The 8,520-nt window shown below is 35.4% G+C and overlaps 1 protein-coding gene across 1 annotated transcript in view; it reads right to left on the bottom strand.

The window, feature by feature from the left end:
• Positions 1–283: 283 nt before the first annotated feature.
• The window catches only part of LOC117570106 (prolactin-releasing peptide receptor), a 37,648-nt gene continuing 29,411 nt past the window's right edge, over positions 284–8,520 (bottom strand). Inside the window, exon 3 of the mRNA XM_034251562.2 lies at positions 284–2,918. The gene's annotated coding sequence lies outside the window, so the exon portion shown is untranslated. The remainder of the gene's footprint in view (positions 2,919–8,520) is intronic.

Here is an 8,520-nt window from a genome sequence, read left to right as displayed (position 1 = left end):
GTGGACTAAGCTGGGTGCCGATGGGAAACCGAGAATGATGAGTGGGAATGCGAATGGGAATGGGAACGGGAATGTCAACGGAAATGAATGCGAGTATAAAATGCTGGATATGAAGGACAATTACTTAATTGTCACAGTTAATTAATGAACTGTCTAATGTGTCAACAAGATGTTTTTTTCCTCGCTCGTAATCACATTTGAAATACCTCAATTTTAGAGTGCAAACATTTCATGCATTTTGTGGCTTTTTTCAACATTTATTGTTTATTTAATAATTTCTGTTTATTTTGATAGCTTTAAAACACATTAAATTATAATAATTTAATTATTTGATCAATTTTAATACTCAACTGCGACGGCATTTTTCGTTAATGTTTCCATCAACTCAACAATTCACATTTATCATTGATATAAATAATCTCAATATTGTATAATTACCAATTGATTTACGATTTCACATTCACTTACGACTTAAAGTTCAAACATTTCCATACACATATTGAAATATTTTGCACATTTAAATAGTCATTTATATATGTTATTATTTACTGTTTGTTTTTGCTTAATTCTTTTCCTATGAATTTTACATCTTTATTGGCCTAAATAATGTTTAACGTACAACGATATTATAGTTTATATTTATATTTTCTAATTTTAATGTATATATTAGGTTGCTTAAATGATAGACTTTTATTTTAATTCGTGTCTGAGACTTTTTACTTGTGAGTTTTTCACCAAGAGTTTTCTATAGTATTTAATATATTTCAATAATGTCTTAAATTTGAGTGCTTAGATTATGTTTCTCTACAGATAATGCTTATGTTAAACCAATAACTTTCAGTGCCATTCAAATACATCATTACATTATTATTACTTTTCAATTTTTAATTTCCGTTCATTTAATTAGATTTTTGGTTTTGTTTTTGCTGAATTCCCTGCTTTTGAATGCAATTTATAATTACAACTCGCGTTTCCACCTGGATAAACACAGCGTTTGCCAATGAGTATATCAAATTTCTATTTATCTCAACCACAACAATCATTAAACATGTTTGATATTGTGGTTTTTGTCATTCTAACTTAAAAACTAACAGATTCAGATATTACGTATACGCAGTGAAACTTTTTACACATGACAAACCAAAAGTACACAAAACTTGATGACATTTTTTTGAAAGCTTAATTCCACAAGGCTGCAAGAATGCTTGAGAGACAGGCAATTGGATCAGAGAGAATAACAGTATGTCATCACCGTTTTATGTTTCACTTCGTTCTTCGTTGCAGCATCGCACATGACATAAACTTTCAAAAGAGGGGCTCATGGTCAACAGAATTTTGTATACTTTTGGTTCTTTTTCATTCTCCTCTCCCCCAGCATCATCAACAGCATTAAATGCGGTTAGCTGGCAAAATTTCGAGTGTGTTTATTTAACTTTGCTAAACTTAATTTTTAGTGCTACAGTCATAAACACTTTACAAGCGCCTACAAGTATTTTTTGCATTTAAATAAATATAGTTTGATATTTACAATTAGTTGTCTACAATTATCTTAAATATATTGTTTAAATACATGCCTATAAAACAGTTAGCGATAAAACAGCACACATAATGTTTAATATTGAAATACACACACATCCGTTTGAATAACTATTACAACTAAGAAACAGTTAACACTATTTACTTTCATGGAGTGAATGTGACCGAGTCCAGAACTAGAAATTCTTTGTAGAAACCTTGTGTATTTAGCAATAGGCTTAACCTATATCTGTCTGTCAGCTATTGTGTTCAAATACTAAAATATTTACAGAAAGCCAGCGACCTCACGGCAGGTAACTTGTCACTCTTTATCCGGTTGATTAACTCAAGTTCATGGCCATAAAACCAGCAGCTAAATTTCAATTAAATGACTGCAACAACAACTCTGAAATGTGTGTCAATTTTACAGGGGGGTTTGGTGGCTGGCTGCCTTTCAATTTGTATTCAACCAGCTGTCACTGTAGCTTGAAACATATTTCCCTTGACTTGTTTTGTGGCCTGCACAAATCCCATCAATGTCAGCTTAGGCTTATTTGCTTTGCCCGACAATTCTTCTCAGTTTTCCTTTCGTGTTTTCTCTTTTCTTTTCCCTTTTTTTTTGTAGTGGGAGGCTGCGCAAATTATTTTTGTGTTGCCTTGTTGCTATTTTGCTCTTTTCGCTTTTGTTGTGGTTTTGTTTTACAATAGAAAACGACACACACACACACAGCAAAAAAATGTGTGTGTTTCCACACAATTGAACCAAAAATTGGCACACGGAATTTAATTCCAGCGACAGTTAAGCTCGCAAGTGACGCATTGAGACGACGACCTTGTGCTTCACGATTCACTTGGCTCCCTACAAAGCAAAGTCTAAATATGCAAAATGGCAACAGCAATTGCTGCAAAGTGGTAAGAAAGAACGAAAAAAATTTCAATTGCTTGTCAGCGCGAAGCAGGCTCAGTCACACACCCTCCGATACACTTACACCTCTACACTTACACTTACTTTCTCCCTCACTCTCTCTGTCTCTATCGTAGATATACAAATTTGATATCAAGCGGCTGCTTCAGCCAATTGCTTGGAGGGAAGGCAGAGTTCTTTTTGCCCCTGGCGCCAGAGCGCAGCAATTTTCGCATCGTTGTCACTTTATTTGGCATTTATCAGCACTTTTCGTACTACTCAGTGCGACTGTAAGACTATATGTCTAACAGACACGCCCATACGCCCCCCACTCTCTAGTAGCTTACACTTTCAGCTTTGTTGTTTATGTCACATTCCCCGACATCTCGTTGTTGCTCTCGATGTTCTCGTTGTCGTTGACGCTGTCGTTGTTATTGGTGACGCCCTCCTCGCGCTCCACAACGACCAGCAACCGTGTCTAGAAATGCGTTTCAAAAATCTGTAAGGCAAAAAAAAAAACGAAAATGGAATATAAAATAGACAGAAACATTTCAAAATATAGAAATATTATAAACGTTGTATTTGACATGGCCAAAATGTATGCAAAGCATAGAAATTATTTGTGCAATAAATTTGCTTACATAAATTGTTGAATTCGTTTTGCATGTCTTTTGTTTGACACATGCATAAAGTGTGCGAATGTGTGTGTGTGTTGACTAAAGCGGCTTAGGCCAATTTGTCTTGGCAACTTTTGTCGTCTATTTGACAAAGCGCATTGCGTTGCCCCTGACAATCCTTGAGGCATCCAGGCAAATATTCAAATTCACTATTAGGATGCGTTGTCTAGCCTCGACTTGTCGTCGCGTGTTAATCGCCAGCATTGGCTAATGAATAACAGACAGACACCATTTGCCCATTGGCGCCCGCTGCTCACAATTAGCATTAGCCACTTGTTGCAGCTTAAGCACGCCATTTGCATGTGGGCGCTCCTTCATCATTCATCGCTGTTTTACTTTTTATATTCGCTTCATTTGCTCTTGACGTATACGTAATAAAATTGCGTTGCGTATACGTGACATTGACATTGGCATTCAGCTGCCAGTGATGACGTTGAACAATTTAATTAATTTGAATATGCTACTACACAGTAGATTAAGTAAAGAAAGTTTGCTTCTGTAGATGTTCAATTTCTTTTTTCATATTAACAAAGCAAGTGCAACCCGAGTGGAGAGAAGTACCTGTGTGTTATCTGCGCTTTGATTGTATTCTTGCTTTTAAATTTGATTTCCATTTTAAGCAGTTGTACACACACATTCGGCACATAAATTTTAATTTAGCACATGCCAACACTTTGAATTTGATGTATTCGTTTTTCTTTTTACACCCGCTACCCAAAAAGGAGAAGGGTATTATAACGTTTCTCCAGGAAATGTATACATATAACAGGCAAAAGGAATCATCTCCGACACTTTATAGGGTATATATGTACATATATTCTTGATCAGCGTCAATAGCCAAAACGATATAACTACATATGTGCGTCTATTTATTTTCCTAGATATCAGAGACTATAAGAGATAGAGATATAATTTTTCGACAGCACTTGGTATGTTTGCAAGCAAATCAAATTTGTTTTTAAATTTTTGCCACTCACTTTCCGCCTCCGCAAATCGTCAAAAATAGAATAACAAGAGTTGGACAACAAATAATAACTGAACGTGATTTTAGGTACACGAAATTATAACTATATTTTTTATGATTCCTGAAAATTTGGTTCCGATCAGATAACAATTGTAGAATAGAAGAAATAAAAGAAAGAAAGAAGTCGGGTCTTCGTTTGCTTTGGCTGACAATCTGGTATATTTTACACTTTATGGTATATTTTGAGTGTAGCACTATAAAAATATAGTCTTTCGTGTTTTTTAAAATTAATGCCGCACTGTTTCGCGTTTACTTAAAATGGGTAGCGGGTATCTCTTAGTCGAGCACACTGGTACAATCCAACTTTCTAACTTGTTTGCTTTGCTTTGTGCAATTGTTTAATCTACTTTTGTGAATTTGCTGTTATATTTCAGTCGATTTTCATTACGCTAGCATTGACATTTAATTAAAATGCATGTACTCTTAAAAATCACGTTGCGCGATAAATGAAAACACTGCTTAGATAAATATTTGCGGTAATATTATTGACATTGGCATTAATGGCATATTTATGAAATGCCCGAGGTCTGCATTTGGTTGATTGGCTGCAGAAATTATTTGCTGCACATTTTCAATGTAAATATTAACAACAAAGTCTTTGACAATCTAATCAAAAAAGAACAAAAATAAATATTATAAATAAACTTTTTAATTTGAAATGCAATTAGCATATAGACTTTTTATATTTTCTTTAATTCGCATTTAAATTCAAATATTAATGAAGACAATGAAAAGCATTTTTTACGCTCGCTGACATCATAATGAGAATGGTTAAATATTCATGAGCGTGTATTATTTTTAATCGTTTTACACATTTTAATAAATAATTAATGTGAAAACATTGCCGCTAGCGACAAAATTCCTAAGAGTAATATCTCTTGCATTCAAGCAAATATTAATTAAAATGCCTTGGGCTAATTGCTTGCTTTGGAATCTTTAATGACGACTCACAACTCAAATTGGGACGACCCACATTGGTGTTGATAATTGAAATGAAATTTGCTGTCCCACAACAACATAAGGAAACAACCTTATGAGCTACTATAACAACCAAAACTGAGGAGAGCACAGCACAAAGGTAAACTTTGCCCGGAGGCCTCAATCTCAATGGTTTTCAGTCTTTTTGTCGCCTCGGCGTGGCGCACAAAGTGTGCAAAGTCCGGAACTAAATCGAGGCAACTACGAGTACCTTTAACGCCACTTTATTAAGTATTCATTATTGTCAACTTGTATTGTGGGCTGTCTCTTAGAGGGCGTGGTCACACTGCGTGAGGTTGTGTGTGTGTGTGTGAGTCAGTGTTAAATTACTTTAAGCTTTGTTGTGGTCCGTTGAGGAAGAGGACGATGACGACGACGACGAGTACATCTGCTAGCTGAAACATTAATTGCCAGCGGCACATTGATGTTTATGTAATTAATTTTAATGGCTCTAGTTCGCCACAACTCTCATCTCATCTCGACTCGTCTCGTTTCCTAAAAAGTTTCGTTTTATTGTTCTGTTGTTGTTCTTGTTGGTCGCTTCTACAGTTTCATTATTACCTACTACCTACATTGAGATGGTTGTGTTTGTAGTTGACAAAGTTTTGGGGCACACACACATACACGCACAGAAAACAAAATCAATAACAAGAGCAATAATAACAGTTATAAAATATTTAGCCACCATTGGGGCCTATGAGGCGTATGTGCAATAAATAAATCAATGAGCAGATGGTTAGATACCAAAAGAGCAGGGGCTAAAAGTTGAAACACGTGCGAACACGAAACTTTAGAAGTTTCAGCCTTAAGGCTATTCGAATTTTAGACACCCTTCTACTCAAAATCACCAAAAATAAAGATAAATATTGAAGGCGACAATAAATTTGTATAACTGCCTATATGGATTAAAGCTCGCAGTTATTTAGATTAACGACTCTGCATGCAGATAAGTTTGGTCGACCTTTTAAGGGTGACCATTATTCAGTAAGCTCACAATTAAATGTGGCTTCCTGCAAATTTATGACCAGATTGACAAGCCAATGCTTGGAGATAACTCACTCTTATGTGATGCTCCCCACGGACTCATCAGACGATGGGCAGCTCAACGTCTTTAGGGTGACCATGCGAGCACATTACTCACTCTCTTAAGTTTTCGTTTTAGATAAGTATGACATACAACCTGTCAGCCCATTCCTGGCCAGCCAAAAACATCATCTAATTTTGCTTTACGTCTTTCTCTCTCTCTCTCTCTCTCTCTCTCTCTCTCTCTCTCTCTGTCTTCAATCTCTTTTGCTGTCTCGCTCCTTGTGTCACAGTCGCCTTGAGTGTGCTTTAAGTTGCCGCAATTAGAGGCGAGCATAAACAAACTCGTCGAGGATGTGGCTGAGCAAGGTCCTCAGGCTGCCTGTAGGCGCATGGACAATCTGCGACGACGTGTTGAGGAATGTTCTTTTTAATGAATCGCAAGTGGGCTAAATATATGCACAGCAAAACCATCGCAATCTCGAAATGAGAAAACGTAAATGAGAACGTAATTAGGCAGCTGGCTGCCAGGCAAGTAAATAGAATGAAAGCGACAAACACTGCAGGAGCATAGATACATAAAAAGAATTGAATTGGGTGTGGCTGGCGACACACAGTGTAGACTTTCTGACATCATGCTCTAATGTTATTATCAAGCACAACATCGAAATCCAGCGAAAGTCTCTCTCTCACTCTCTACCCAAACCTATTAAACAACTAAAGGGTATCATAAAGTTGTAGTAAGGTCAACAAAACATTTTCGCACTCTATTAATCAGTTTGGCTATAAAGCGAATTTGCAGCAGTTTTAAGTATGGGCAATAAAAACTTAAGTGTATTTATAGAAATTTGCAAAATTTGCTGTATAAGTTGGGTTACGGTAGTGTTTAATCGTTAACGAACGAACAAACAAAAATGTTCAGCGTTAAAGTTGGATTATGTAAATTTATATTGTTCTTTTCTCAATTTTAAATTAAAACATAAAACTAAAAATAAATATAATGAAATTAAACTAATAAATGAAACTAAATATAATGTAACTATGGTGTAAATATATTGGTATTCCTTAAATAAAACAGAACGGGTTGAAAATAATCAAATGAAGAATGTCAACAAAAGAACAATGATTAGAAATTAACCATCAACGAAAGTTAACGATGAATATTTCTTGGAATCAAAACGAAAGAACGAATTGAACGATGTAGTTCATACAAAAAAGAAGGAAAACTTATTCAGGAAATTAACAATAATGATATTGGCCTTATTGTTGGAAGTTTATACAAGGAAAAAACTTACTATAAATTGGTTTCGTGAAGACAAAAAATAAAATTATATATATTTATTTATTTAAAAGAGCGGGCATCTCTCAGTCGAGCATTCTCTTTATGAACTTTCAGACTTGTTAATGTTAAAATTATGCGCACACAACAAAATAATTATAATAAAGGCTTTTAAATACAAATGCTAAGCACACAACAGCATGGCAAGGCACAGACACAAGCACACACACACTCACACTCACAAAATATACAACGACAACGCAATGAAATTAAATGAGTTAACAGAAAAGTGTCGCTTTAAATGCTTGAAAGAGGCGAGGAAGTACGGACACGGAAGAAAAACTGATGTATTTTTAATTGCTGCATACATTACAATAGATTTGCATTACATCATGAGGCGCATAAGGAAATTTATGTAGTCGATATATATATATATATATATACACTGTGTGTGTGAGTGTAACGCCACCCACGCAGTCACCAAAATTAAACCAGATCCTCGAGCTGTCAGGCAATTTAATCAGTGTGTGTGCGTGTGTGTGTGTGTGGGTGTATTTTGGACAGCGCACATGCAAATATTTGTTGTGCTTGTCATCAACGAAAATACAAAAAAAAAGAAAATAAAACAGGACAAAAGACAAACAAAAAGGCTTCAACAGGCGGCGCCAGCTTGAAGGGACTCGACTCGAAACGCAACGAAAAGCAAAATGAGCTGTAGTTGACTTGAAATAATTCCATCTCATATTTCAAGTTGTTGTCAACGCAGAGAGCAGAGAAAATCATTTGGTAATTAGAGCATCAGTCAACTGATGATCCTGCAGTTGTCAGTCCAAGTGAGCTGAGTACTTGAAGCGTTTTTGTGGCGAGCATTAATTAGAAACTATATTTGTGTTACTCGTATTTATGTTGGCGAAATATGTATAAACAAGCGAAATAGTCTATATACGACTAGTTTATTGTTATAGATTAGTGTAACATTTGTACATTATAATTATTAATATTAATTTAAAAATCTGTATGCTAGTCGTTATCATAATGCCTATGAATTTGGCTAAATTTCCACAGATTAAATGTAATTTCACAGTCAAATTGCTTGGCCAGCCCTGAAGGCTCTTCGTTG

Source organism: Drosophila albomicans, chromosome 3, assembly GCF_009650485.2.
Source record: "Drosophila albomicans strain 15112-1751.03 chromosome 3, ASM965048v2, whole genome shotgun sequence".
NCBI lineage: Eukaryota > Metazoa > Arthropoda > Insecta > Diptera > Drosophilidae > Drosophila > Drosophila albomicans.
Note: the sequence above shows the minus strand (reverse complement) of the source record. Positions and strands in the feature narration are given on the sequence as shown.